Raw genomic sequence first — 8,351 nt, 5'->3', positions numbered from 1 at the left:
GTATGGTAATTTATTTTTATGCATATTTTGTATGGTTAATGACTAATCCTCCACATGATTCTACGCCATTGACTGCATAGTCTCGGCTTAATTTTGGCTGCTACATTGTATTTGCGCATATGAATGAACATTGCTGTCTGAACTTTTTTCACATCAACGGCACTTGTTTATTCAGTTGGAATAATCATGAAATGCTGAATTGACACTGCTAACATTACATATTGTCATTCTTTTCTTGTATAACGGAAGAAACTTAAACTGCAATGTGTGGAGTGTTGGTTAATTATCTTTTTTTTGATATAATATTCACATATTAAAATCTACTAGTATTTTAAAAAATTGAACAGATAGTAGTGAAGAAAAAATTCGTCCGATCGCATCGGATGCCAGGAAGGTAGAATAGATTAGCAATTAAAATTTTTATAATATTTATGAATTCTCACCTTGATTTGCAGCGGAAAAGGATTAAGATCGAAAAAGCTCCTAAATCAATATGCTTCGTGAGATCTGGATGTGCGGATCCTCTACTTTGCGTGCACACCAAACTCTATAGAAGAGAGGGATGAACATTTTCTTCGGAGAGGAGGGAGAAGAATATTAAAGATCTGATCTCAAGCTCTTGGAACAGCCCACACGCCACCACAAAGGGTGGGAGGATGCCAAGAAAGAGAGAGACGCCCAGGGAGAGGTGACACCCAAGGAGAGGGGATGCTCAAGCTTTTCTCATGCCTAGACTGGTTGATTGACTCCTTGTTTCTCTTCTCCACACTCCTCCGTGTATAGGCAAGAGATCTAGATCAAATCAAACTCCTTAAGGTGCTAGAAATAGGACTCTCCATGTTTGAATGAAATCCAAACTCCCTAAAATATAAAGATTCCTAATCCAAGTAGAAGAGGCGCCAACTTGTGCCTCCCTTCATTGTGCAGCACGTCCAAGAGGAGGGGGCTGTTTCCAATCCATTCCCAACCACCTTGATCAGCCCACATGATGAGAGAATGACTGAAAAAAGTGGCTAAGTACATCAAATCAGATTTGGTTCAGATTTAGGTCAATTCGAATCCAATTCGAATCCGATTCGAACCAATTTCGAAAAGGCTGCTGATCTTAATCCAATTAGGATTCTTATCCAAGTCCAACTTGATAAATTAACCTAATCAAACCTTAATAAAATTAAGTCCAGTTAAATTAGATCTGATCTAAAGTAATTAGGACTCATATCAAATCTCTCATAATTGCTTGGATCATTAATTTGATTTAATTTATCTCCAGAATCAAACCAGCACCTCATGCATAGTGCTAGCTTAATATAGTCAGTGTTTAATTCTACATGACCGATAACTTAATTCTTAATTAAGTTAATCTATATGTTCAATCAAGTCTCATATTTTTAAATTAAATATATAAATATTCGATCAATTTTTTTCTACATTGTTTGACTTTTCTGCATGACTCCATAGGTTCGAATACTAAGTCGGCAATATAGGAACTTCTTGCTATACTAATCAAAGTGATCATCTAGCAATATACCCAACATCTAGATAGATCGAATATTTACAAAATAATATTAAAGAACCTCGATATATAGTTACCGCATAATTTATTTCTTTGACCCTAATGCTCAAGATGACCTAAGGTTTAACTGTCAATCCTAAAACAGTCATCCACATCGTATTTCAATCTTTCAAATCCATCACATGAATTACTCTGATCAAAATTTTACTAAATTAAAATATAGTGATGTATTAACTCCTATACTTCGAAGGGATTAATCCTATCTTGATCCATACACAGACTTCGCAAATACTTGATGGTACCTAGTAGCCTTCCGTCACTGCATTAGAAATACAGTAGTCTGGCACCAAAATACAGTGAGTTGCTTGCAAGTTACTATGGTGATCTCAGATCTGAGGGATACTTATATCCCTATATTTTATGAGCTGCTCTTGATAGTAGAGTGCTTAGTATGTGAGTCACTTATTCAGTAATGATGTACTCCTGCATCTCACCTATATGCTATACCAATATCACCATACTCCTTGATTACGAAGACAACCAACCTATATGGCATACAATGATCTATGCTTGATGAACAACATCGTCCTATTAATGACGTATCATTTGGTCACGAACATGCTTAAGAACTATTCGATAATTCCTTCTTTATCAATCATAATATAGTTTTAAGGACTTTATCACAACATAAGAGTTCTAATAACGAAGATATATATCTTATGATGAAAATATCAAAAATAATTTTATGTATTAATCAATAATTCATATACAAAATTTAATTATTTACAATAAGCCAATTCGTTTGATGATACAATTTCTAATAACTTTCACTTGGACTAAAGTTAATCGGGACAGTATTTTATACCCATCTTCTACTTATGAGCATCAAACTCTTTGATTCCCAGAGCTTTAGTGAAGAGGTCGGTCAGGTTCTCTTTTTCGTTAATCTTTTTCAGCTCAACATCACCTCGATCTATAATTTTATAGACTAGATAATAGCATCATAGAATGTGATTGGTTCTGTGATAGAACTTAGGCTCCTTTGTTTGTGCTATGGCTCCAGTACTATCATAATATAGTAAAACTGGACCATCAATAGAGAGAACCACTTCAAGTTCAGTGATGAACTTTTTCAATCAAACAGCTTCCTTTGCAATATCAGATGCCACAACATATTCCACTTTACATATTGAGTCAGCCACCGTATTTTGCTTGAAACTCTTTTAGCAAATCGCTCCTCCCTTCATGGTAAAAATGTAGCCCGACATATTTTTGCTGTCATCATAATCTGATCAAAAATTAAAATCTGTATATCCCATAAATTTTAAGTCAGTGTCTTCATAGATAAGCCATTGATCCTTAGTATTTCTCAAATACTTAAGGATTGTCTTCACAACGTTCTAATGGTTCTCTTTTTGGATGAGACTGGTACCTACTCACTACTCCTAATGAATAGGCTATATTTGATCTCGTATACGTCGTGGCATATATGATAGATCCCACTGTCGAAGCATATGGGATTTTACTCATATGCTTCTTCTCTCTTGAAGGGCTGTCGGACAATCCTTCTGGGAGAGAAAATTTTTTTGGCCTATCGATAGATAGCTTTTTTGAAATTCATACTGAACCATTTCGGTATGGCATCGATGTACGTGGATTGAGACAATCCGAGCAACTTTTTAGATCTATCTCTATAGATTTTCATCCCTAAGATGTAGGATGCTTCTTCCAAATCTTTCATAGAGAACTACGATGATAGCCACAGCTTTACACTTTGCAAAGCTGGGATGTCATTTTCTATTAACAGTATGTCATCTACATACAGTACAAAAAAGATGACTACAGAATCGTTAGCCCATTTATAGATGCAAGGCTCTTCTCTGTTCCTAACAAAACTATACATTTTGATCGTCTTATCAAAATGTATGTTCCAACTCTTAGATACTTGCTTCAGTCCATAGATAGACCTATTTAGCTTGCATACTTTAGATTTATCTGAGGGTGTGAACTCTTTAGATTGTATCATATACATCTCTTCTTCCAGCTCCTCATTAAAGAAGACGATTTTGGCATCCATTTGTCAGATCTCAAAATCTAAATGTGCTGTTATCGCAAGCATGATCCGAATGAATTTGAGGATTGCCATAGGAGAGAACGTCTCATCATAGTCAATACCATAATGCTGACAGTATCTCTTGGCAACTAGACGGACTTTATAGGTCTCTATCTTTCTGTCCGTTCTTTTTTTTTTTTGAAAATTTATTTACACCCTATGGGTTTAATCTCTTTGGGTGGATTAATGAGTGTCCATACACCATTGATCTCCATGGACTCCATCTCAGATTTTATGGCATCAAGCCATTTCTAAAAATCGAGCTTTACATAGCATCTATGTAGGTGATCGGATCCTCATCGTTCTTATCTAGTTGGATAGGATCACCATCTTGGATTAAGGAACTATAGTATCTGTCTGGTTGATGCGGTACTTTATCGGATCTCTTTAATGGCACCTCTACAGATTCTGGCTTAATTTTTCAATCAAATCTGATTCTATATGTGTCAGTATTTCTACCTCACGAACTTCACTAAGTTCAATTTTAGTAGCATTAGTTTCTTCTCCAAAGAACTTCTTTTCTAAAAAGACTGTCCTGTTGCTGACGAACACCTTTTATTATTCAGTGAAGTAAAAATAGTATCCTTTAGTTTTTTTTGAATATCCTACGAACAAGCATTTATCAGACTTAGGTACAAGCTTGTCTATCTTTAAATACTTTACATAAGTCGGACATCCCCAAACCCTAAGATGTAAGAGCATTGGCTTACGTTCTAATCATATCTCATATTGTGTTTTGTTTAAAGACTTGCTCAGGACCTTATTAAGTATATAGCAGGCAGTTTCAAGAGTATATTTTCAAAAAAAGATTGGTAAAGTCATGAAGCCCATCATGGATCGAATCATGTCTATCAGTATTTGATTCCTCTTTTTTGATATCCCATTATGTTGTGGTATTCCAGAAGAAATCCAATATGATAGAATTCCATTCTCTTCTAGATATGTCAAAAAATCACAGGTGAGATATTCACCTCCTCGATCTGATCAAAGAGTTCTAGTCTATTTTTCTAGTTCACTATGGAGTCATTTGGACATTTCAAATGATTCGAATTTATGTTTCATAAAGTAGATGTACCCATATCTCGATAGATCATCAGTAAATATAATGAAGTAATGATATCCTCCTATGGTACTTGTGTTCATGGGTCCACATACATCACTATATATTAGACCTAGAATATCACTAGCTAGCTCGTCTTTTTTTTTAAAAGGTGACTTGGTCATCTTACCAAGAAGAAAGGATTCACAGATCGGTAATGATTTACAATCACTAATTTTAAAGACACCCTCCTTGATTAACCTATCTATCCTATTCTTATTCACATGACCCAGCCTATAATATCAAAGGTAGGAGTTGCTGATATTATCTATCCTAAGATGTTTGTTCGATGTGTACATTATACCAACAGACTGTAATAGTAAGTATATACCATGTGCCAATTGTTCTTACATGATTTTAGTATCATTCATAATGATATCACAAAAATCATCCTTCACTAAAAATTTAAAATCAAGTTTGGCCAAAAGGCCTCCAAAAATGATATTTATCATAAAAGAAGGACAATAATGACAGTCATCTAATATGATACTACGAGACTCGAAAATAAGCTGCATAGTTTCTAAAACTAGAACTGAAACAAGACTTCCATCTCCAATATTCAGGAACCGCTCGTCTTCTTCAAACTTCCTACTAACCTGTAGTTCCTGCAATGAGTTGCAAATATTAATTGAACTTTCAATATTTAATACCTAGGTAGTAGTATCAAAGATAAAAAAATTATAAGGAGTTATCATATAAGTACCTTGTGAAGCAACAGATTATTTGCTTCTCTGGTTCTTTGGTCTATTTGGGTCAAGCGAAGCTATATATGCAGGATAGTTCCTCTTCCAATGATCAAGCTTCTTGTAGAAAAAATATTCTGCCTGGCTCTTGTCGACTTTCAACTTTTTATTCTGTTTTAGCTTTGGATCGGTGGCATGAACCTTTTGCATCTTCTTTTTCTTTCCCTTCTTAAAGGAATGATGACCTGCAGATGATCCTCCCATGACATGCACCGGCTCCTTCTGGAGTTGATGGTCCTTTTTGAATGTCTGCAGTAACCCTAGCAAACTATGGTAATTTACTGCAGGCTTGGTCATTCTATAATGACTCAAAAAGGGTAGGTAGGACTTTGGTAGTGAGTTAAGGATAGCATCCTTACCCAACTATTTATGCAATGAAAAGTCAAGTTTGCTCAAGCATTCAATCTACTCGATCATGTACAATACATAATCTATGACTGACGCTCCTTCTCGCATATGGGCATTGAACACAATGCAAGAGGTCTTATATCTCTCAGCATCCTCAATGATATCGAAGGACCCATTTAATAATTGAATCATCTCCTCGGATTGCTCATTTTGAACTTACGACTAAGTCATCATTCATGGCTGCCCTCATGACAACGTACTATAGTGTGGTTATTAAGCCACTTCATATAAGTGTCTCTCGCAGCACGGGATACGTTGGTAGTAGGTTCTTCAGGTGTAGGATCTGTAAGCACATATAGGACCATTTCATGCTCTAGGACGATCTTTAACTTTCGATACCAGCTATCAAATTTTGATCCGATAAGCTTATCGCTGTCCGACAGTAATCAAAGCGATAATGTGTTGGCTATAGTTGAAAAAAATTAAAAATCTATTAGTATATGAATTATTTTAATCCTAAAGATATAGACTTTAGTTTAAAAATTTTTTTCTTATTTTATACGAATTGGTAGCCTCTATCTTCAATTTGAGGAATTACATTAATCTCTTAGTAGGTACTAGAATCCACACAGACTGCATTCGGAGTCGAATATGGCTCGACCAATCTTAGTGTATTCATGGGTAGGTTCTTAACCAATTATATCACCAAATAATTTCTAGCAATTAAGTTTTGCCCCAAGCATCTCTTCAGCAAGAGTATGACGCCTCCACTGAAAATTCTAGTTAGATCCAATCATTAACATGACGACACCAAATGCATCCAACAAATGAATGTCCAGGTCTGAGTGTGGCTCGACCAATCTGACCATTGATCTGAAGGGCACAACAAGGTGATCATATGATGAATGATAATTTCAATACCCAATAGACACCAGATGTATGATACCTTCAATGCCTATTTAGAACATTGGACACATTATCACACACCTTAATGGGAGGTTATGGACTAGTTATCCCTATAATTATATTATTTTAAGGATCTAATAATTTAAATAATTTGATTTAATGATTTAAAAATAAGAGAAGAGATTGACCTATGAGTCATAAATCCTCCCACTGACTTCATCAAGTTATGAAGAGGACTTGATACAAGCTAGTCTAGAGACACCTAAATCAGTCACACTGATTTATCTTAATGGTATGGGTCAGCTCGAATCAATCAATGATCTAATCAAAATATGATCTACCGAATTAGCCAGGTAAGTGAGATCGGAGGGAGGGTCTGTCTTTGCTTGTCTTAGATATCATCAAAATAGTCAGGTAAGCAAACTACCAATTAAAAACCACTGATCAAATTATCATGTAATATTGTCAAACTTACCTTAAACACCAATTGATGGATTAGTTTTAATTTATTCAGCCAAAAGACTTAGGCTAAACCTTTGAGCCACGATCATGATCCAATTGGTATGGTCAAAAATATGGACTTGATCAAGCTACAATTATTGAGATTGATCTAGAAAAATTTTAGTCTAATCTAATTTAATATTTGATTAGATATAATCAATTTCTTTAATTGATCCATATTTATTTTTAACCCTAGATCTAACCCAGTTAGATGATCTGATTCGTGCTAACCCATTGTCCATTGATTTATAAGGTATCTGAAGATCTTCAATTCTCAAATCTAGATCCTTTTAAATTTAATTTCAAATTAAATATGTGAAATATGTATTTCAGTTTGTAGAACTATTCTACTAAGATTTCAAGTGAAGCATACTATATATTTTAAATTAAAATCTAATTTTTAGATCTATATTTAACAATCAAATATATATCAATTTCATGTATACATCATATGTATTATAAAAAATTTAGATTTCTACATCATATGCAACATACAATTTAGATCATAAAATTTAATTTTCATATCTAAATTTATTTTGCTAAAATTATAATTAATCATAAATTATTTTAGATCAAATCTAAATATATTCATGATTAAAATAATTTTAAAATTTTTTTCATTATTCTTCATCATGAGACTTGATCACATTAGCACCTCTACACATCATAAGAACACCTCATCGAATAGGAAGAGAGAGTCTTTAAATCCTACTTACTCTTATGACTGGATGGCTTGGTGATCTTCTCAATTCGAGTACTAGACTACTAAGATATGAAATCTGTTGGTGCAAAAATCTACTTGCGCCGGAGAAGCTGGAGTCGGGGAAGCTGCGGTCGCCGCCAGGACCTGCAAAGGAAGTCTAAACCGGAGGTGGGGTTGCTCCGGCAAGACCCTCCGACGCTCAAGTCAGTTCTCTGCCTCAACAAGAATGGAGTGCTCGAACAGAGAATTTAGCAGAGTTTTGAGATAAGAAATGAGCTTAGAGAATAACGTATCTGGATCCCCCTTTTATAGGCGGGGGAGGTAACGGATTGATGGCGATGTTTGTAACCGCCAGGTAGTGGGCCGCCCTTAGTCAGGAGGAATCTACTGCGAAGAGTAGTGGAGCGGAGCCGTGGCCATCACTG

At 35.1% G+C, this 8,351-nt stretch overlaps 1 pseudogene; it reads right to left on the bottom strand.

Annotated features, from left to right (window-relative positions):
- Positions 1-878: 878 nt before the first annotated feature.
- Positions 879-5,885, bottom strand: LOC140852842 (uncharacterized; annotated as a pseudogene).
- Positions 5,886-8,351: the final 2,466 nt, after the last annotated feature.

This window comes from Elaeis guineensis, chromosome 12 (genome assembly GCF_000442705.2).
Source record: "Elaeis guineensis isolate ETL-2024a chromosome 12, EG11, whole genome shotgun sequence".
Classification (NCBI taxonomy): Eukaryota; Viridiplantae; Streptophyta; class Magnoliopsida; order Arecales; family Arecaceae; genus Elaeis; species Elaeis guineensis.
This window is presented reverse-complemented; position numbering and strand designations above follow the sequence as displayed.